The sequence below is a fragment of the Chiloscyllium punctatum genome, chromosome 25, assembly GCF_047496795.1.
Source record: "Chiloscyllium punctatum isolate Juve2018m chromosome 25, sChiPun1.3, whole genome shotgun sequence".
In the NCBI taxonomy this organism is placed as follows: Eukaryota; Metazoa; Chordata; class Chondrichthyes; order Orectolobiformes; family Hemiscylliidae; genus Chiloscyllium; species Chiloscyllium punctatum.
Genome location: NC_092763.1, coordinates 11,766,518 through 11,790,423, shown reverse-complemented (window position 1 = coordinate 11,790,423; position 23,906 = coordinate 11,766,518).

Below are 23,906 nucleotides of genomic sequence, written 5' to 3'. Positions count from 1 at the left end.
GATTTGGATGAGGGAACCGGGGGCATTCTAGCGAAGTTTGCCGATGATACAAAGTTAGGTAGACAGGCAGGTAGTACTGAGGAAGTGGGGAGGCTACAGAAGGATCTAGACAGGTTGGGAGAGTGGTCCAGGAAATGGCTGATGGAATTTAACGTGAGCAAGTGCGAGGTCTTGCACTTTGGCAAAAAGAATATAGGAATGGACTACTTTCTAAATGGTGAGAAACTTAATAAAGCCAAAGCACAAAGGGATCTGGGAGTGCTAGTCGAGGATTCTCTAAAGGTAAACATGCAGGTTGAGTCTGTGATTAAGAAAGCGAATGCAATGTTGTCTCTTATCTCAAGAGGGTTGGAATATAAAAGCAGAGATGTACTACTAAGACTTTATAAAGCTCTGGTTAGGCCCCATTTGGAGTACTGTGTCCAGTTTTGGTCCCCACACCTCAGGAAGGACATACTGGCACTGGAACGTGTCCAGCGGAGATTCACACGGATGATCCCTGGAATGACAGGTCTAGCATATGAGGAACGGCTGAGGATACTGGGGTTGTATTCGTTGGAGTTTAGAAGATTAAGGGGAGATCTAATAGAGACGTACAAAATAATACATGGCTTTGAAAAGGTGGATGCTAGAAAATTGTTTCTGTTAGGCGAGGAGACTAGGACCCGTGGACACAGCCTTAGAATTAGAGGGGGTCATTTCAGAACGGAAATGCGGAGACATTTCTTCAGCCAGAGAGTGGTGGGCCTGTGGAATTCATTGCCACGGAGTGCAGTGGAAGCCGGGACGCTAAATGTCTTCAAGGCCGAGATTGATAGGTTCTTGTTGTCTAGAGGAATTAAGGGCTACGGGGAGAACGCTGGCAAGTGGAGCTGAAATGCGCATCAGCCATGATTGAATGGCGGAGTGGACTCGATGGGCCGAATGGCCTTACTTCCACTCCTATGTCTTATGGTCTTATGGTCTTATGGATAAGACCTTTTCTAAGACTGGAAATCAAGCCTAGTATAATTGGGTATAGGTTTAGTGGAGCAGTGAAGTTTCTAACTGTAGCAGCTTGTGACATCATTCTTTTCTCAGTGTAAGAAACTACAAGGTCTGCATTGTCTAGTGTGGTAGAGGAAAGCAATTCCTGGTCTAACTAGAAGAGTCGCAACAAGATATAATCTATTGTTTGTTAGCAACTAATGACAGGTGACATTGATGTGATAATTGTTGCTGTTCAGACTTTGAAGAGGACCAGCTGTTAGGCCTTACTCCCTTGGGATTATAAGACGTTCAGCCCATAAATTCATCTGATATTTCCATGGTTGGTGGTGCCTATGAAAATCCTCAACATTAACCTTTTAACCCTTCAGAACTATATGCGACAAATACCTGCAGATCTGGGATATTTCACCAGCTTTTTGTTTAACATGGCATAGCTTTGATGGAAATCTGATGTGCACTTCGGGTAATTTTCTGTCTTCCCTCTTTTGATCCTTGTCTTCTGTTAACTTGCCTGGGAAATATAATAAGGATTAATACACAAGAGATAAGGGAAATCGATGGATACATAATGTGGAGTTGCTGGTGCTGGACTGAGGTGGACAAAGTTAAAAACCAAATACGGGATTAGTGGTGCTGGAAGAGTACAGCAGTTCAGGCAGCATCCAACGAGCAGCGAAATCGACGTTTCGGGCAAAAGCCCTTCATCAGGAATAAAGGCAGTGAGCCTGAAGCGTGGAGAGATAAGCTAGAGGAGGGTGGGGGTGGGGAGAGAGTAGCATCGAGTACAATGGGTGAGTGGGGGAGGAGATGAAGGTGATAGGTCAAGGAGGAGAGGGTGGAGTGGATAGGTGGAAAAGAAGATAGGCAGGTCGGACAAGTCAAGGAGACAGTAACTGAGCTGGAAGTTTGAAACTAGGATGAGGTGGGGGAAGGGGAAATGAGGAAGCTGTTGAAGTCCACATTGATGCCCTGGGGTTAAAGTGTTCCGAGGCGGAAGATGAGGCGTTCTTCCTCCAGGCGTCTGGTGGTGAGGGAGCGGCGGTGAAGGAGGCCCAGGACCTCCATGTCCTCGGCAGAGTGGGAGGGGGAGTTGAAATGTTGGGCCACGGGGCGGTTTGGTTGATTGGTGCGGGTGTCTCGGAGATGTTCCCTAAAGCGCTCTGCTAGGAGGCGCCCAGTCTACCCAATGTAGAGGAGACCACATCGGGAGCAACGGATACAATAAATGATATAGGTGGATGTGCAGGTGAAACTTTGATGGATGTGGAAGGCTCCTTTAGGGCCTTGGATAGAGGTGAGGGAGGAGGTGTGGGCACAGGTTTTACAGTTCCTGCGGTGGCAGGGGAAAGTGCCAGAATGGGAGGGTGGGTCGTAGGGGGGTGTGGACCTGACCAGGTAGTCACGGAGGGAACGGTCTTTGCGGAAGGCGGAAAGGGGTGGGGAGGGAAATATATCCCTGGTGGTGGGGTCTTTTTGGAGGTGGTGGAAATGTCGGTGGATGATTTGGTTGATGCGAAGGTTTGTAGGGTGGAAGGTGAGCACCAGGGGCGTTCTGTCCTTGTTATGGTTGGAGGGGTGGGGTCTGAGGGCGGAGGTGCGGGATGTGGACAAGATGCGTTGGAGGGCATCTTTAACCACGTGGGAAGGGAAATTGCGGTCTCTAAAGAAGGAGGCCATCTGGTGTGTCCTATGGTGGAACTGGTCCTCCTGGGGGCAGATACGGCGGAGGCGGAGAAATTGGGAATACGGGATGGCATTTTTGGAAGAGATCGGGTGGGAAGAGGTGTAATCCAGGTAGCTATGGGAGTCAGTGGGTTTGTAAAAAATGTCAGTGTCAAGTCGGTCGTCACTAATGGAGATGGAGAGGTCCAGGAAGGGGAGCGAGGTGTCAGAGATAGTCCAGGTAAATTTAAGGTCAGGGTGGAATGTGTTGGTGAAGTTGATGAATTGCTCAACCTCCTCGCGGGAGCACGAGGTGGCGCCATTGCAGTCATCAATGTAGCGGAGGAAGAGGTGGGGAGTGGTGCCGGTGTAATTACGGAAGATCAACTGTTCTACATAGCCAACAAAGAGACAGGCATAGCTGGGGGCCAACAAAGAGACTTACACCTCTTCCCACCCGATCTCTTGCAAAAATGCCATCCCATATTCCCAATTTCTCCGCCTCCGCCGTATCTGCTCCCAGGAGGACCAGTTCCACCATGGGACACACCAGATGGCCTCCTTCTTTAGAGACCGCAATTTCCCTTCCCACGTGGTTAAAGATGCCCTCCAACGCATCTCGTCCACATCCCGCACCTCCGCCCTCAGACCCCACCCCTCCAACCGTAACAAGGACAGAACGCCCCTGGTGCTCACCTTCCACCCTACAAACCTTCGCAACAATCAAATCATCCACCGACATTTCCACCACCTCCAAAAAGATCCCACCACCAGGGATATATTTCCCTCCCCACCCCTTTCCGCCTTCCGCAAAGACCGTTCCCTCCGTGACTACCTGGTCAGGTCCACACCCCCCTACTACCCACCCTCCCATTCTGGCACTTTCCCCTGCCACCGCAGGAACTGTAAAACCTGTGCCCACACCTCCTCCCTCACCTCTATCCAAGGCCCTAAAGGAGCCTTCCACATCCATCAAAGTTTCACCTGCACATCCACCAATGTCATTTATTGTATCCGTTGCTCCCGATGTGGTCTCCTCTACATTGGGTAGACTGGGCGCCTCCTAGCAGAGCGCTTTAGGGAACATCTCCGAGACACCCGCACCAATCAACCAAACCGCCCCGTGGCCCAACATTTCAACTCCCCCTCCCACTCTGCCGAGGACATGGAGGTCCTGGGCCTCCTTCACCGCCGCTCCCTCACCACCAGACGCCTGGAGGAAGAACGCCTCATCTTCCGCCTCAGAACACTTCAACCCCAGGGCATCAATGTGGACTTCAACAGCTTCCTCATTTCCCCTTCCCCCACCTCATCCTAGTTTCAAACTTCCAGCTCAGTTACTGTCTCCTTGACTTGTCTGACCTGCCTATCTTCTTTTCTACCTATCCACTCCACCCTCTCCTCCTTGACCTATCACCTTCATCTCCTCTCCCACTCACCCATTGTACTCGATGCTACTCTCTCCCCACCCCCACCCTCCTCTAGCTTATCTCTCCATGCTTCAGGCTCACTGCCTTTATTCCTGAAGAAGGGTTTTTGCCCGAAACGTCGATTTCGCTGCTCGTTGGATGCTGCCTGAACTGCTGTGCTCTTCCAGCACCACTAATCCAGTATTTGGTTTTCAGCATCTGCAGTCATTGTTTTTACAAAGTTAAAAATCACACAATACCAGGTTGTAGTCAAACAGGTTTATTTGGAAGTACTAGCTTTCAGAGCGCTGCTCCTTCAACAGGTAATAAGGATACATGTGAGACCATGCTAGAATCCGCATCATGTAAACTAACTGGAAAGATTTCCTACATTTTCTTGAGTGTTAAAATTTTAGTCACCAATGTAACAATGTCATTTAAGAAGGTATTCTATTAAATGTTCTCTTAATTGATTTTGAGAGTAAGTTTAGAACTTTACAACCAGATATGGAATGGTTTGACAACATATCCCCTTGGGAATTAGGTCAATAATGAGCTATCATGACTTTTAAAGTATTGGAAAAGGCTGAGAAAGATTAGGTGATTTATTTTTCTGTTCAGAATCCAGAATGTTCGATCTAAAATGATGCTGAAAACTGACTCCATATATTAATATAAGAAGGAGTTGGGTGAGTATGTGATGATGTCATGTATATTTTTATATAGTATTCCATATAACATATCCCACAAAGACTCAAATTCTGATGGAGACAGACATCAAGAATACCTGTAGAAATAAGCTGCGTCAATTCAAGAAGGAAGCCACCATCATTTCAGGTGGAACTTGGAATGAGCAATGAATGCTAGCCAAGCCTGGGAAGCCCTCATCCAATAAACAAATAAAAAAAAACTACAGACACTAAGATGACCTCTTCGGCAAACGTTTTAAACATTTGTGGTACATGGACATCATTGGCTATGCCAGCATGTATTGCCTGTCCCTAGTTGCCCATAGAGAAAGTGGTATTGGGCTGCCTTCCATGTGGTTTAATTGGACTTGCAATGTCATTAGGAAGGGAATTCCAGGAATTTGATCCACATGGTGGCTCAGTGGTTGGCACTGCTGCCTCACAGTGCCAGGGACACAGGTTCGATTCCAGCCTCGGTCGACTGTCTGTGTGAAGTTTGCACATTCTCCCCGTATCTGTGTGGGTTTCCTCTGGGCGCTTCAGTTTTCTCCCACAATCCAAACATGCGCAGGTTAGGTGAATTGGCCATGCTAAATTGCCCAACGTGTTCAAGGATGTGTAGGTTAGGTGCATTAGTCAGGGGTAAGTTTAGAGTAATAGGCTAGGGGTATGGGTCTGGGTGTGTTACTCTTCGGAGAATTGGTGTGGACTTTTTGGGCTGAAGGGCCTGCTGCCACACTTTCGGGATTCTATGATTTGATGATGATGACAAACACTGAAATTTCAGCAATATATTTCCAAGTCAAGGTGATAAATGGCTTGGATGGGAATTTGCAAGTCATGTTTTCCCATGTCCCTGCTGCCCTTGTCCTTCTAAATGAAATTAGTCTTGAGTTTGGAAGGTGTTATCTAACATTCTTCGGTGAATTTGTTGCAGTGCATTTTGTACATAATAAACATTGCTGCTGCTGAGTGTCAGTGGTGGAATGAATGAATGTTTGTGGATTCAAGTGCCATTCAAGTCGATTTTCCTGCTCCTCAGATGCTGCCTGACCTACTGTGCTTTTCCAGCACTACTCTAATCCTGACTCTGATCTCCATCATCTGCAGTACCCACTTTTGCCATTCAAGTAGGCTGTTTTGTCTTGTAGGGTGTCAAGCTTCTTGAGTGTTGTTGAAGCTGTTCTTATCAAAATAGTCATAGAGTCATAGAGATGTACAGCATGGAAACAGACCCTTCGGTCCAACCCACCCATGCCGACCAGATATCCCAACCCAATCTAGTCCTACCTGCCAGCACCCGGCCCATATCCCTCCAAACCCTTCCTATTCATATACCCATCCAAATGCCTCTTAAATGTTGTAATTGTACCAGCCTCCACCACATCCACTGGCAGCTTATTCCATACACTTACCATCCTCTATGTGAAAACATTGCCCCTTACGTCTCTTTTATATCTTTCCCCTCTCACCCTAAACCTATGCCCTCAAGTTCTGGACTCCCCGACCCGAGGGAAAAGACTTTGCCTACTTATCCTATCCATGCCCCTCATAATTTTGTAAACCTCTATAACGTCACCCCTCAGCCTCTGACGCTCCAAGGAAAACAGCCCCAGCCTGTTCAGCCTCTCCCTGTAGCTCAGATCCTCCAACCCTGGCAACATCCTTGTAAATCTTTCCTGAACCCTTTCAAGTGTCACAACATCCTTCCGCTAGGAAGGAGACCAGAATTGCATGCAATATTCCAACAGTGGCCTAACCAATGTCCTGTACAACCGGAACATGTCCTCCCAACTCCTGTACTCAATACTCTGACCAATAAAGGAAAGCATAACAAACGCCTTCTTCACTATCCTATCTACCTGCGACTCCACTTTCAAGGAGCTATGAACCTGCATTCCAAGGTCTCTTTGTTCAGCAACACTCCAGAGGGCCTTACCATTAAGTGTATAAGTCCTGCTAAGATTTGCTTTCCCAAAATGCAGCACCTCACATTTACCTGAATTAAACTCCATCTGCCACTTCTCAGCCCATTGGCCCATCTGGTCCAGATCCTGTTGTAGTCTGAGGTAACCCTCTTTGCTGTCCACTACACCTCCAATTTTGGTATCATCTGCAAACTTACTAACTGTACCTCTTATGCTCGCATCCAAATCATTTATGTAAATGACAAAAAGTAGAGGGTCCAGCACCGATCCTTGTGGCACTCCACTGGTCACAGGCCTCCAGTCTGAAAAACAACCCTCCACTACCACTCTCTGTCTTCTATCTTCCAACCAGTTCTGTATCCAAATGGCTAGTTTTCCCTGTATTCCATGAGATCTGACCTTGTAAATCAATTTCCCATGGGGAACCTTGTCGAACACCTTGCTGAAGTCCATATGGATCACATCTACCACTCTGCCCTCATCAACCTTCTTTGTTACTTCTTCAAAAAACTCAATCAAGTTTGTGAGACATGATTTTCCATGCACAAAGCTATGTTGACTATCCCGAATCAGTCCTTGCCTTTCCAAATACATGTACATCCTGTCTCTCAGGATTCCCTCCAACAATTTGCCCACCACTGAGGTCAGGCTCACCGGTCTATAGTTCCCTGGCTTGCCTTTACAGCCCTTCTTAAACAGTGGCACTACGTTTGCCAACCTCCAGTTTTCCTGCACCTTACCTGTGACTATCGATGATACAAATTTCTCAGCAAGAGGCCCAGCAATCACTTCTCTAGCTTCCCACAGAGTCCTCGGGTACGCCTGATCAGATCCTGGGAATTTATCCACCTTTAACTGCTTCAAGGCATCCAGAACTTCCTTCTCTGTAATCTGGACATTTTGCAAGATGTCACCATCTATTTCGCTACAGTCTATATCTTTCATATCCTTTCTACAGTAAATACTGATGCAAACCATTCATTTAGTATCTCCCTCATTTTCTGCGGCTCCACACAAAGGCCACCTTGCTGATCTTTGAGGGGCCCTATTCTCTCCCCAGTTACCCTTTTGTCCTTAATATATTTGTAAAACCCTTTGGATTCTCCTTAATTCTGTTTGCCAAAGCTATCTCATATCCCCTGATTTCCCTCTTAAGTATACTCCTACTTCCTTTATACCCTTCAAAGGATTTACTCGATCTATCCTGTCTTTACCTGACATATGCTTCCTTCTTTTTCTTATCCAAACCCTCAATTTATTTAGTCATCAAGCATTCCCTGTACCTGCCAGTCTTTCCTTTCACCCTGACAGGAATATACTTTCTCTGGATTGAATGGACTGTTCTGTGTTGTATGACTCTAAAATCGCCTCGGTAAAGCATTTATGAACATCAAGATTGTGGAATCTCGTTGCCTTGAACAATTGTGTTCTTAAAGACCCCTAGTTCATCTCTAAATGATCAAAACAAAGTGTTTGAATGTGTTCAGAGCACCCATTGAGGATGATGATCTTCTTGAGCTTTTAAAGTCAGACATCATCATGTGCAGCTGGCTGAAACAGGTCTGGCTGGTTGTGACCAAAATGAACTTGGAGACTATCTTCTAACTTAGATTTAATAATATTTAGTTTTGGATTGAAAGGTATATCTTTGTTCTCAGTGTGATTTGGAAATCTGTTAAATAAATCAGGAATAGTCCGCGACTCTGGTTTGTATTGTAATTTGAAATTATGTTCTTGGATATTCATGAGTCAAACATTGTAGAGTCTATTAGATGCCCATCTCTTATGTACATCTTTGTGCGCTTTAAAAATTGCCATCATATAAAATATCTTGTGGGAAAAAGGTAATGTCCTTGCCTCTTGGCCTGACGCTTTGGGTTTAAGTCTCAGCTGCCCAGAGGTCTTTCCGAACATGGTGAACAACCTAATTGCCACAGTTGAGCACATTTGGGCCTTAATGTCAAGGGCAATTTAGAGAAAGAGATTAATTATGGTTAAGTGATTAATTCTACAGCATTAAGAGAGCATGCCCATCAGTTGTCAGCCTTGGGTGTGGCAGAAGGGAGAAAAGATGTCCCCAACCAACAGGGTGTCAGTTGGCAAATCAGACAATACGAAGACAGAAGGCTAAATTGTAGCTAATGGCATTGGTCTAATCCAAGGACCAAGATGCTATATTGCAAAACATTCAAGACACCACAGGGATTGTCATGGTCAGTGGATGCATGTCAAATGCTACATTCTACCACTGAACCACTAGCCACAACCATGATATTCACCAATCCCTCTCCTTCACTCCACCACCAGCATTTCCTATTACTCAAAACTTCTACAGTTGATGCATGGTCCTTACCTCAATGGGGGAGATGGCTCATTGTTATTGGAGCAGCTATGACTGACATCAAAGCCAGAGTGGCTGAAACTATTGAAGCTGATGATATCTAGTCCTGTCTTCCCAGCTCACTTCCCTTTCAATCTACAATCTCTCCTGATTTCCAAACTGCAGGTGGTTTCAGTTTGTACCTTGTGCTTTCCTCCACTTGCCTTCCAAAACACACACAATGCTGCAGGGAGCAAGTTCCAAGATTTTAAACCAGTGAAGCAACAGCTATACAATGCCAAATCAGGATAAGATAATCAGATGATTTGCATTCAAATCGCATTGCAGTATTTAGGTTTGAATACAAAGGCTGACATGTCAGTACAGAATTATAAAAGTGCTGCACTGTTGAAGACATGGTCATTCAGATTCATTTGCATTATGCTGTTTGTCCTGGCTCTTAGGCAAAAATGGTTGAGTGCTGTACATCCAACTTTTGACCCATTAATGGCCTACCTCTCTTGTTCTTCTAGATAGCCAAAGTTATAGATATGGAAAGATATAGTTGGCAGAGGACATAATGAAAAAAACATGAGAATAATGGAGCATGAGCTATGGAGACTGATGGAGTTGGTTTGAGAACAATCATCTCAGTCTGTTGCTACATTAATCCATCACACTAGTTTCCTTGGTTCAACCATCTCCAACTACAGTGACAGCATTGTGTGCCAAATAAAAGATGCACTACAGCAATTCATCAAAGCTCCTTCACTGACGTATGAGGAATAAATATCTCCTTTCACTTATCAGCCTCAAACCGACATGTTGATCTGGCTCTGTTGCTTGTGAACACAGATTGCTTCATTTTCTGAGAAGGTATGAATGATGTTGAATACTATTCAGTAAACAGCAAACATCACCTCCTTTGACTTTATGTTGGGGAAAAGACTATTGATGAAGCAGTTGAAGATAGTTGAATACTACTTTGAGGGACTCCTGCAGCATTGGCCTGGGACAGAGATGATTGATTTCAATCAACCTCATCAGTCTCTGTAGATAATGGATCATGGTGCCAATGTTCTTCTATTTTCAGCATTATATCCACTACAAACTATATTTTTCCCTCCTTTGACCATGCAATAGGTTGTTTCTCACCTCACGATCCTCCTTGATTATCACCAATCTTTCATGTTTCAATAAAAGTACCTGTCATTTTTCCTTTCTCCTTCCTCCGAGCAAGTGCCTCAAACAGTAATCTCAATTTAGTCAATTCAATTCATTTCAGATAACTAGTCTCCTGTTCACTGTGTGCTCCCCTGTCCAAAGGAGAGAGCAAAAACAGATTGGCTGATTGCTTTGTTTAACACTTCAACTGGGTCTGTAAACTTGACTTTGAGCTTCAGTTGCCTGTCCTTTTCGTTCTTCACATCACCAGTCCTCAGCCTCTACTGCACTAATGAAATCCAATTAAAGCTTGAGAAACAGCACCACAGCATTTATGAAGCATTTTACAGCACTATGAGTTCAACAATTTTATAACAACAATTTCAGATCATAAACTTTGCTTCACATTGTTCAGACAATTGTTCAGGGTGCTGATAATGACTCTGCTGTTAGCAATCACACTTTCTTGAAAAGTAAAATTCTACAGATGCTGGAAATCTGAATAAAAGCAGAAAATGCTGGAAATACTCAATTGGTCTGGCAAGACCTGCAGTGAGAGAAACTAAGTTAATATGTTGGTTTGAATATGACATTTCTTCAGAATTAAAGGATGGTAGAAATAAGGCAGGTTTTGTGACATTTGAAGGTGATGAGGTAGAAGAACAAATGGGGATATGTGGGATAGGGTAGAGGGTGGCAGGTTAAATTACAAAGATTTCATGCTATAAAAAGCAAAGGGAGCGATAATGGGTGTAGTAAGGAGGTGAACATTTATCCACAGTAAGTGATAATCATGGAGTACTGGCACCATGAATGCGGAGAAGAGTTTTCCACTAGTAGGAGAGATTAGGATGCAAGGGCAGAGTTTCAGAGTGAAGGGATCACCCTTTAGAACTGGAATTAGGAGGAATTTCTTCAGCCAGAGGGTGGTTAATCTGTGGAATTCATGACCACAGAAGGCTATGGAGGCCAAGTTATTCAGTATATAAAAGACAGAGATAGATAGATTCTTGTTTAGTCGGGGGATCAAGGGTTACAGGGATAAGGTATGAGAATGGGGTTGAGAAATAGAACAACCATGGAATTATAAATGGGAACAAATTAATTAGTAAAATCTTACTTTTGAAGATTAATCTTTGCAATTTCTTTGACTTTTTAAAAAAGACATTATGTGACATGCTGTCCCATCATGACACACAGTATGACATGGTATGCTGAAAACCTATCACTATCGTATTCTGATACTAATGATAGATCTAGTAACAGAAAGAGACATGGGTCACATAATACTGAAGATTGCAAGTAACCTTTATTAAAGTAATTGATACCAGCATTTATACATCATAATCACAGGCACTTGTGTGTTTGGGCTCAAGATAAGTAGTTCAGATGTGCTGTAGCATTTATCTCTCAGATTGCCATGCCACAAAAGGACACAGTTGAGGAAGATGGGGACTGAGACCTTTATTTCATTAGTTCATAGGCCATGATATGATGATGAAATAATGATCATGGCTCTTAAAGATATAACACACTTCAGCTTCAAGACAAAATGCAACAACTTCCTTATTTTCCAAAGAAAGAATATCCCAAACAGGTGTGCATCATTGTACATGGGTCTGCCATTAAACCAACAATTATGATTAATAATTCAAATTTTGATGTAACTTTTTATTGGTTTGACAACTTGATCTAGTGATGGAGAGAATGTATTATTCTCGATAGTTCTTGGCTGTCAACTTAGTTGTCTTACTGTTCGTTATTGTCCCATCACATTATTATGAAAGGTTCTTCCTCACTGATTATACATTGTACATTATACATTGGTCCGAAATGATGTCTGTTGCTTGGCAATGTAGCACCACAATCAGTTATTAATTACTCTTGAATTTATACACATTTTTGAATGGCTTGCCAGATCAGCTATGACCTCATTGAATGGTGGAGCAGACTTGATGGGCTGAATGGCCTACTTCAGCTTGCATGTCTTATGGCGAACTGTGGTCCATTGTCAGATACTATCCTCTCTAGTACACTGAATGTACTAAATACTAGAATATTGCTCCAAAATCAGAATAGCAGGAGTTGAATTAAAATATGGGATGTGTCAGACCCTGACCCCTAAAGTCATCAATTTTGTTGAACTGACATCTGCAGGGAAACCTCCAAAAACTGTTCACAGAAAGAGATTTGCTTAAGGCCAGGAGTTTGGAGGATTATACAGAGGAAAACAATCTGGAATCTGAATTATCAGTGAAGGACAGCTTGAGTGAAGTGGAGTTGTCTAGTGATGCTGAATCCTGGAGTGATCTGTGTGTTGTGAATCCAAGAGCTGCATTCATTGAGGAGAGGCTAACTCCATTGTGGTAAACCACAGGGGCAGAACCTGCTGGGAGTCATAAAATAAAGCAACAAGTGCTGTCAATTATTAAACTTCTGGCGACCTGGCTTATCAATGTGAGCCTGGATTTCTTGGAAGTTACCAGTGTAGATAAGAAGCTGAGCAAGTCATCTGAAGCAAATGCTAGACATTGCCCTAACCCATACCATTTGCCCAGATCAGTTATACAAGAAGAGAAAGCTGCCCTATCGTGGTCTTCGATATTCTAGTTAATTTGGCACAATTGTACCTGCTAATAATGCATCAGCTTAACAAGCTGTCACAATGTGCTATGCATATTCCTAGGACAGCAAGTTTCATGCAGGGAAGTACATAATAGGGCTTCCAGCTATAAGGTGGGGAGAGAGAAAGGAGGCATTCAAGCTGTTACTCTGGGCTGTCAATCAACAGGTGGTGGTAGTGAGAAAGGGCAGTGGTGCAGAGGCTTGAATCTTCTTTGAAAAATGTGTGATTTTGGGTGAAGAAAGACTGATGAAAAGAACAAGCAGGGAGTCAAAGGATTCCTCAACCTAGTATACCTTTTAGGCTTCATTGCATGCAAATAATATAAGAACTTCCTTGTTTAACCTTAAATTCCCTTTATGTTTTCAATGACCTAATTCCAATGGAATAAATAATCCCTGTTTCATGATCCTTGGGGCATCTGTGTGTTCTATTCAAAGGACACAAGAGCTACAAAAATCCTTCCAACCCTTATATTACTCTTAGAATTAGATCCTTTGAAAGGTTTTTACAATCTTCACATTGTGAACGGTTTTCAGTTCATTTTCACTTGGAATGCAAAAGTCACTTCCAGATCAAGCTAACTCATATCATCCTCATGCCAAAAGAAAATTCTATGCCTCTTTTGGACATATCCTTTGACATTATGGGCTAACTTTACAGATGGTCTGCAGAAAAGTTAGGTGTCTAATGTAGCTGCTCTTGAGCTTTTCTGAACTCACTGGGATCTATCAATCTGCATGCATCTTTGACTTGCCTATGACTGATATACCACCAGCAGTCACTGTACAGAGTACCAAAAATTAATAAAGCATAAATAGCTGTGTTATCATAATAAACTGTTAGTATTCTACAAGCTCTATAATGATTTGTCAGCTCAATTGATCTGCTGGTAAATCTACAAACTTAGACAGCAACTCAGAAACTTGCATTGCCTCAGCAATATGCAAAATCATTTATGCAAACGGAGGTGCATCAAAACTGCTGACAGCTCCAATGATTCTAATTTCAGGACAATGATTCTCTCATGCAAGAATAAGAATTAATATGGTCATAATGATGAGATATTTCTACTCTTTGGTGGTGGTGTTGGGTGGGTGGTGAGGTGCGGGGTATTGGTGAGTAAGGTGGGGGGAAGAGGTGGAGTCCAAAGTTTGCATAATAAATATGACATCCCTCTTTACCTTGAGTTTACTGCCTAAAGGCAAGTCTTTGGTGAGATTGTTTGGCAAACCACAGCGCAGTACTCTGATTTTTATCATCAAGTGTAAAGTGTAAAGGCAGGCCCTTTGAAAAGGTCTGCCTCAACTAGAACACACTTTGAACTCCAACTGCTAGATCCAAGAAAGGGATAGTAAATCTTATCAGGAGAAATGTCTTCACCCTGAAGTTGGTTATAAATATGGAAGTTGCTATCATACAAAGTGTTTGAGGTGACTTATATAGGTTTAGTTAGGGGAAGCCAGATAAATTGAGGGCCAAACAAATAAATAGTGTTTCTTTTTAATGAGATGAAGTAGCATGAGATTGTTCATGTAGAGCCTAAATACAGCACAGAGCCATTGAACTGAATGGCCGACCTTTGCTTCCTGGTATCCAGGCTTTGATGTGGGAACATTGTAGAGCATATGAACATTGAGGGTCCTCCAAATCAAGTGTTGGAACTTCAGTGGAAGATTAAATTGTGGAGATCCTGTAGATGTGACTTTGGCTAATCTTCCACTGAGAATATGGTAGGCTCTTAGTGGAGAGGAGAGGCCCCCCATAGGGATATTACTCTCAAATTTGTAATTGGAGAGGGGCCTGGTGAGCATTTTCTAAGAATTTGCCAAACATACAGCCCTGAAATGGAGTTGGATTGATTTCAAAAGAGTAAACTCCAGAGGAACAGACTTCCACCACTTTTACAAAGTTAAATAGCTTCCCCCAAAGTTATCACAAACAATCCTGTGATTGTCTGTTGTTTTGTCTCCAACCCCCAATTACAATGGCCTGTTGTCATCCAGCTATTGTGTTAACATACATTTCCTGGGCAACTTACACCTGATCCAGTCAGGAATGGGGCAAATGGGGATTTTTGCAGATTCCTTAGACTTTGATCAGTGAATATTACTATTTACCACTCTACCAAACCCCTATACCCCCTCTTAGCCTTAACTGTTTTTAGCAGCTTCAAAGGATCCAGTTGTGGTTTGAATTTAGGAATTATTTTTGTTAAAGTAACCACATTGTTTTAGAATCCAACTTAACACTAGACAATGGAAGAAAGATAGCCAATATAATATTGCTGCTCTTCCAATTTGACATCTGAGATGTGTGTGTTATCTGAATTCATTGCTTGTATTAGGATCGGAACTGTTGCCTGCTGCGGCCTCAGGACACAGTAAACAACCTCTATAGCTGTCCTGGTCAAATATTAGACCAAAAGAGGCTCAATTGACAAGCTTTCCCATCTAGTATGAGGAGAAATAAGACGAGGAAACAAATCAGTTAGTAATGTCTGCTGTCAAATGATTGATCAAGTCTAGTCATATACCCCCTAAAAAAAATTGTGACCAAATCCAGAGATTAATTCAGTGATGAGGTTAACCAAACCTACTTACTCCACTAACAGGATAATGCGGTTGAATTTTTCCGGGGATTCTTTCCATTTCTCACTATAGTATTGCTGGAAGATCAGGAAACATCACAGGTAGACATTGTAAGTAACCATTTATGCCCCTTCACCAGGGTTTAAAGTTGCAACAAGATACCATGAGAAATTCCAGTGGCGATTCCAGGTTGTTGTACTATGGTATGATCAAGAACTGGGCTTCAGTTGAAGTAAGCTGGCTTTTCCTATCAGTGTGATACTTACTGACTACTGGCCATGAGTCATTGAGATTTTAATCACGTTGCTGGTTGTTCAGAAGATTGAAGAGTCAAATGAGTGCACATGCCTTTACAGTGTCCACTCACTACAACATTAAAGTGTCAATGTAAAATTTGGGGGCTAGTTCATCTTCCAGTGACATTGACAGTGAGATTTACTCCACAAGCAATGAGTTTTTTTTAACTTTGTTGTTGGAGAAACTAATGGTGAGTTACCTTCTTAAACTGCAGTAGTTTGTATGCATATATATTCACAGCAATGTCAGGATATTGATCCAGCATCAGTGAAGGAATGGCAATATGATTTCTAATTAGGATGGTGTGTGCTTTGGAGGGGAGCTTGTTCATGGAGGTGTTCCCATGCATCTCCTGCCCTTGTGGTAGAGGTCACAGATTTGAATGGTAGTGCTGAAGGGATGTTATTTGGTTATTGCAATGCACCCTGTAGATAATACACATTACAGCCACTGTGCATCAGTGGTGAAGGCAGTGAGTGTTGCAGGTGCTGGATGGGATGTCAATCAAGTGAATTGTTTTATCCTGGACGGTGTTGTGCCTCATTGAGGTAATGCACTGAAAATCAAGCCCCACTGTTCTCAGACTCATCACAACAGTTAAAGCTCTTAAACAATAGGAAAAATTGTCCAATTTTCCTGACATTTATGCACAAGTTGAAAAAGGGACCAGCTTTCAGTCCTTAACAAGAAGTGCTTTTTATGACAAATCGATTTTAATTATGTGTAAATAATTATGAACTGTCAATATGTATCTCCACTACTTAAAATTTACCTCCTGATAAAACTTCCCCTTTATACACACGTACATTCAGGCACTAAAACAAAATATTGGTGTTATGAGGAGAGGTGAAGACTGGAAGGTAGTTGAGTGATTCCTGTCCACAGGAGTTGCTGAAGTGATCATAATAATCAATGTCTCTGACTTATTAATTAAAAGTCATCGTCTACAACAATTAATGAGGGGAAATAAATTTGCTATCTTAAGGCTTAAGATTTTTTTTACTGCAGAGCAGAAACACAACTTCTTTTCTTTCAGAAGTCTAATAGCTTCTGCCCAAACCTTTACACTTCCAAGCCACCCAAGAGCCATTCATATAGCTTATGGCAAGCAGGAAGCTTTTTGTCATCAATCACTTAGTCCACAGACCAATTAATTACTTGTTGGTCAAATTTCCATTCGTGTACAGCACACTTGCTCTTGCCTGCTTATAACTAAGGTCTGCTTGAACCAACAGTTAGACAATCAGTATTTACAAAATGAGTCTGGTAATTTGTTTCAAAAAGTGCACCAATCCTTTAACAATCTTTGGCTTTTAAACTGGCCCTTTTTCAATTTTATTTGACAAACAAAAATGCAGAAAAATGAGATGCTACAGTCTTTACAGTGTTAAACATTTTCAGTGTTGGAGCTGTACCTATCTACACACAAAGAGAATATTCCATCAAACTCTCGACTTGTACCTTGTAGACTTAAGGAGACAGGTTACTCTCCACTCCCTAGCTCTGAATGGCTCTTGTAGAAGGGGGATGTATACAGCTGGTTCAGTATAGTTTCTCTTCACTGGTAACTTCAGGATGTTTATATGGTGTCAGTAATGCCATTGAATATCAAGGCATGATGGATAGTTTCTCTATTTTTATAGATGGCATTGCCTGGCACCTGTGTGGCAAGATATTGAAGCCTATTGATTATATTTGGTATATCGCTCAAGAAAGTAGCCCTTCAACTTTGCCAGAAATGTCAGTTCAGGGTTTCAGCTCTGGGTAATTAACTGAATAGCTTTCTCACCTCAAAGCTAGGGGTTTCTGTGTTTGAGTCTCACTTGCATGGACTTGGGCACATAATCAGGCTGCATTTCTTTGCAATAATGAGGAAATATTGCTCTATTTGGACATACTGTCCTTTGAACAAGACACTGAACCTAAAGGTGAAAGTGAGTCCTGCAGCACTGGAGATCAGAGTAAAGATTAGAGTGGTGCTGGAAAAGCACAGCAGGTCAGACAGCATCCGAGGAGCAGGAAAATCGATGTTTCTGGCAAAAGCTCTTCATCAGGAATGAGACTGGGAGCCCTGGTGGATGGAGAGATAAATGGGAGGGGGATGGGGCTGGGGAGAAGGTAGCTGAGCGTGCAATAGGTGGAAGGATGTGAGGGTGAAAGTGATAGGTCAGAGAGGAGGGTAGAGCTGATAAGTGGGAAGGATGATTGACAGATGGGACAGGTCATGAGGACGGTGCAGAGTTGGAAGTTTGGAACTGGTGTAAGGTGGGGGGAGAGGAAACTGGCGAAGTCCACGTTGATGACATGGGATTGGAGTGTCCCAAGGTGGAAGATATGGCTTTCTTCCTCCAGGCGTCGGGTGGTTAGGGAGTGGCGATGGAGTAGGACCAGGACATGCATATCCTTGGCAGAGTGGGAGGGGGAGTTGAAATGTTCAGCCACGGGGCGGTGGGGTTGATTGGTGCGGGTGTCCCAGAGATGATCACTGAAGTGCTCTGCGCGTAGCCATCCAGTTCCCATAATGTACTGTATCCATTGCTCCTCATTGAGAGCAATGGATACAGTAAATGACATGCATGGATATGCAGGTGAAACTTTAATGGATGTGGAAGGCTCCTTTGGGACCTTGGATGGAGGTGAGGGGGAGGTGTGGGTGTAGGTTTTTCAATTCCATCAGTGGCAGGGGAAGGTGCCAGGAGGAGAGGGTGGGTTGTTAGGGGACGTAGACCTGACCAGGTGGTTGCTGAGGGAAGGGTCTTTATAGAAAGCGGATTGGGGTGGAGAGGGAAATATATCTCTCGTGGTGGGGTTTGCTTGGAGGTGGCGGAAATGGCGGAGGATGATATGATGTATGTAGAGGTTGGTGGGTGGAAGGTGAGGACTAGGGGGGTTCTGTCCTTTAGCAGTTGGAGGGGTGGGGTTCGAGGGCAGAGGTGTGCGATATGGATGAGATGCGCTGGAGGGCATCATCAACCATGTGGGATATATTTCCACCACCAGAGATATATCTCCCTCTTCACTCCTATCCTCTTTCTGTAAAGACCGTTCCCTCTGTGACTCAGGTCCATGCCTCCTAACAACACACCCTCCCCTTCTGGCACCTTCCCCTGCCTCCCCAGGAATTGCAAATCCTGCACCCACACCTCCCCTTCGTCCAAGGCTCCACCTTACACCAATTCCAACATTACAGCTCAGCACCTTCCTCATGACCTGTTCCACTTGTCAATCTTCCTCCCCACCTATCCACTCCGCCCTCCTCTCCAACCTATCACCTTCAACCCCACCTCCATCCATCTATTGCACTCCCAGCTACCTTTCCCCCAGTCCCACCCCCCTCCCATTTATCTCTCCACACCTGAGGCTCCCAGCCTCATTCTTGATGACAGACTTTTGCCTGAAAAGTTGATTTTCTTGCTCCTCAGATGCTGCCTGACCTGCTGTGCTTTTCCAGCACCACTCTAATCTTGGTGCTGAATCTAAACCCTTTCTGCCTTAGCTCTCAGGTGGATGTTAAAGATCCCAGGGCATTATACCACAAAGAACAGGGGGATGCTCCCTAGTATTCTGGACAATATTTATCCCTCAATTGATATCACCTAAAAACAGATTATCTGACAATTGTCCTGTTTTTTTGGAACATTGTTGTGTTCAAACCGACTGCTGCATTTCTCATATCAGCGCCTACATTTCAAATGTACTTCATTGCCTGTAAAGTGCTCTGAAATATTCTGAGGTCATGAAAAGTACTGTGGAAATGACGCCTTTCTTATTACACCTGCTGCACTTAGCACCAGCGGGAGGTCACTGACTGAAATAATATGCCACTTGACATTGTTGGCCATTTTTGTCCCTATCCTAGGTCATCATCCACTACAAAGTGGAAGCCAAAGAAGTGGCAGTAAGGACAATCTTTACTCTTAACACTGTGCAAATTGCTGCAGGCTCAAACCGCTGATTGGAATTGATCAGCTACTGATAAATCTAACCAGACTCGAGCAGCTCCTCTTTCACTGGCACACATAGAACGGCAAAATGAAATAATGCTACAACAGTGATTCAGAATCTCTGTATTAATCACTTTTCTTAGTGTAAAGCATGATTTACATGCCACAATACACAGCAGCCACTTTTCCCAAGGCAGAAATGAATTTTTACGTCAAGGCACATTTTGCATTAATGGTCAGTAATTTTACACAGAATTAATTTTACATAGGAACAGGCCATTCATCTGAACTGGTCTATGTCGGTATTTATCCTCCACAAAAGCCACACTAATTACCTTATCCTCTGTGTACACTTATATTCCCTTCTCTTTCATCCATCTTAAATGGGTCAAGGCTTTCTGCTTAAAGTTTTATGTTGCTGTGGCTTCACCATTCTTGCAATATTCTATGTCAGGACTTTAAGAAAAAATCATTCAGGAGATGTGGGCACCACTACCTAAGTCAGAATTTATTGTCCGTACTTAATTGGCCTGAGAAGTGCTCTATAAAATTGCCTGATAAATTACTTACTGTCTTTTATACTTCGGCTCCCTTGTTTTAGACTCATTTGCAAGTTGAAGCAGTTTTTCTACATACATCCTACTAAATAGACAAGATGATAATGTAGTGGTAATGCTGTTGGACTAGAAATTCAGAAATTTATGTTAATTTTCAGGAAAAACTTTTCAAATCCCATCACAACAGCTAGTGGAATTTAAAACCATTGAAAATACTTTGGAATTGCAAGTTAGTCTCAGTGATGATAACTGTGAAAACATTGCTCATTGTAATAAAACCCATATGATTCACTAATGTCCTTTCGAGAGTGAAATCTTTTATTTCTAACCTGCTGTAGCCCATATGTGACAACAGACACGCAGTCGTGTGCTTGAAACATCAACTCCGCTCTGAAATAATCTAGCAAGCCTTTCTTTTTCAAGAACAATAGGCAACAAATGCTGGCCTTGTCAGTGACACCCACATCCCATGAAAGGTTGAGTAACAGAAACAAAAAATTCCACCATTAAAGTTCCTCAATCCAATCTACATTTAGTCTTCCCTCTTTTCGCCAGATTATTTTATCTTACCTGAGAGTTATCATGACACTTTGTAGATACTTTCTGCAATTTCTTCCGTGTTTCAGAAATTGTTGTATCATACAGAACCAGAACTTCATACTGTAATCCACGTAATGCCTAACTAAAGACTCACTGAATGTTTAACCTTCCTATCTGCCTTTCTATTTTATTCCTCTCGAAATAATCCTCTGTTTACACTACTGTGCTGTAATTTCTCTTACCTCATGTAGTTTCTACCGTGCAAGCCCAAGAGCTGAATTTTTGTAGTGTTCAGCTGACATGGAAAGCATTGGAAATGGCTGTCAGGTCTCTGATGCAGACTCCAATGGCATTTTCCAACAGACCCCATTATCTCTAAAAAGCAGGGGAGCAGTTTGAATGTGAATTACACAGGCGTGAAATTTAAATTTAGCAGGCCCACTTGAAGCTGGTGCTGAATTCAAACATATTCCATTTCGATTGCTCTGAGGTTCTTAGGTCATAATAAAATCAGAAGGGGTTAGTGCACAGAATAAAAGGGTCCATCGAGTCTGCGCCAGTCAAAAACAAGCACCTAACTATTCTAATCCTATTTTCCAGCATTTAGCCCTTAGCCCTTAGCTCTGTATGCCTTGGCTTTGCAAGTGTACATGCAAATGCTGATTTAATGTCATGAGAGTTTCAGTCTCTACCACCCTTACAGGCAGTGAGTTCCACATTCTCACCACCTGTCAGTGAAAATGTTTTCCTTTGGTGCCCTCAAAACCGCCTGCCCCTTACCTTGAATCGATACCCCTGGTCATTGATGCTGTCCCTCATTATTTTATACATTTCATTCATGCTACCCTTCCCCCCACTTAGACTCTCCTCTCCATGGTAAGCAATCAATCTGTTTAAGAGTCATAGCCTCATAGAAATGTACAGTGCTAGAACAGACCCTTTCGTTCAACTCATCTGTACCGACCAGATATCCTATATAAATCTCGTTACACTTGCCAGCACTTGACCCATATCCCTCTAAACCCTCCCTATTTATAAACCCATTCAGATGCCTTTTAAATGTTGTAATTGTACCAGCCTCCACCACTTCCTCTGGCAGCTCATTCAATACACATACCACCCTCTGTGTGAAAAAGTTATCCCTTAAGACCCTTTTATATCTTTCCTTTCTCACCTAAAACCTATCCCTCCATCTCAAACCCTCCAAACTTGGCAACATCCTCGCAGATCTTTTCTGAACCCATTCAAGTTTCACAACATCCTCACGATAGGAGGGAGACCAGAATTGCACACTATATTCCAATTGTGGCCTAACCAATGTCCTGTACAGCCACAACATGACCGCCAAGCTCCTATACTCAATGATCTAACCAGTAAAGAGAAAACATACCAAACGCCTTCTTTATTAACCGATCTATCTGCGACCCCAATTTCAAAGAACTTTGAACCTGCACTCCAAGGTCTCTTTGTTCAGCAACACTCCCAGGACTTTCCCATTAAGTGTATAAGTCCTGCCCTGATTTGTCTTTCCAAAATGCAGCACTTCACTTTTATCTAAATTAAACTCCATCTGCCATTTCTCGGCTTATTGGCCCGTCTGATCAAGGTCCTGTTCTATTCTGAAGTAACCTTCTTCGCTGTCCACTCTGCCTCCAATTTTAGAGTCATGTGCAAACTTATTAACTATATCTTCTTTGTCCACATCACATCCTGAAAATAGTCCCTATATTTCAAACATCCAATGTCCTACCTCCTGCACTAGCTTTCTAAACATGTGCTCAAGTGGACTAATCTCCTATCTCTACACTCATTAGCACATGGCACCAGACGCAAACCTGTTGTTCTAGATCCTCTTCTCTACTTAAGAGCTCCCTAACATTTGCTTTTTGGACATCATCTCTTTTTGTGCCTATATCACTGGTATCAATATGTAACACGATTTTTCTGTTTTCCTTCCTTCTTCAGAATGCCCTGAAGTCATTCAGTGCCATCCTTGACCTTGACACCAGAGAGGCAAAACACCATTGAATTGCAGAAACACCAGACTGTTCCCCTTACAATTGAATCTCCAACCACTATGCACCTACTATTCTCCTTCCTCCCTCTTGGGTAGCAGACACACCCATTAAGCTAGCTTCCATTGCTTTCCCTTGTCCAGTCTTCTCCCCCAGCAGCATCCAAAGCGATTATATCTGTTCGAAAGGAGCATGGCCACAGGGGACTCCTGCATGGCTTACCTTCCTCTGTTCTGCCTGGTAGTCATCCATATCCTTTCCACCTGTTCAGTCTACACATGTGATGTGACCACTTCACTCAATGTGCTATCCATAACCTGCTCAGCATTGTGAATGCTCTGCAGTGAATTCTTTGCAGTGAAGCTTCAGTGCTGCAATATGGTTAGAGAGTAGCTGCAGCTGAACACACAACATGCACGTGTGGTCAACAGGGAGAACTGAACCTTCCATGACTTGCCACAATCTTTCTGGCACCCAACCCCAGGGAGTGAACATTGGATGCAGTGGTCTCCTTTAAATAAAGGCAGCTATGATGAGTTGGGTCCTCTCCCAAATTAAACTCTTGCCTCAGCAGCAAAAGCCTGATCCTTGTTTCCTTATGCCATCTTCCAACATGAAATATTTACAGGCCTGCAAACCGCGGTTGGGATTTGGGGCATAAGATGTACCAGCAGATAGAAAAGACATATAAAAAAGGCAAGGTTACAGTGATCACGGAGGATTTCAATTTTCAGATGGACTGAGAAAACCAGGTTGATTGATCACAAGAAAAGGGATTTGTGGAATGTCTATGAAATGGCTTTTTGGAACAGCCCGTGGTGGAGCCCACAAGGGAACATGCAATTCTGGATTTAGTGTTGTGTAATGAGGCAGATTTACTGAGGGAACTTATGGCGAAGAAACCCTAAGGAGGCAGTGACCATAATATGGTAGAAATTACTCTGCAATTCAACAGCGAGAAGGTGGGATTAGATGTAACGGTATTACAATTGAATAAAGGTAACTACACAGATATGAGGGAGGAGCTGACCAGAATTGACTGGGAGAGGAGCCTAGAATGAAAGAACATGAAACAACAATGGTAGGAATTTCTGGGAGAAATTCAAGAGACACAGCACAGATTAATCCTGAGGAAAAAGAAGTGTACTAAGGGGACGGTGAGGTAACCATGGCTTAC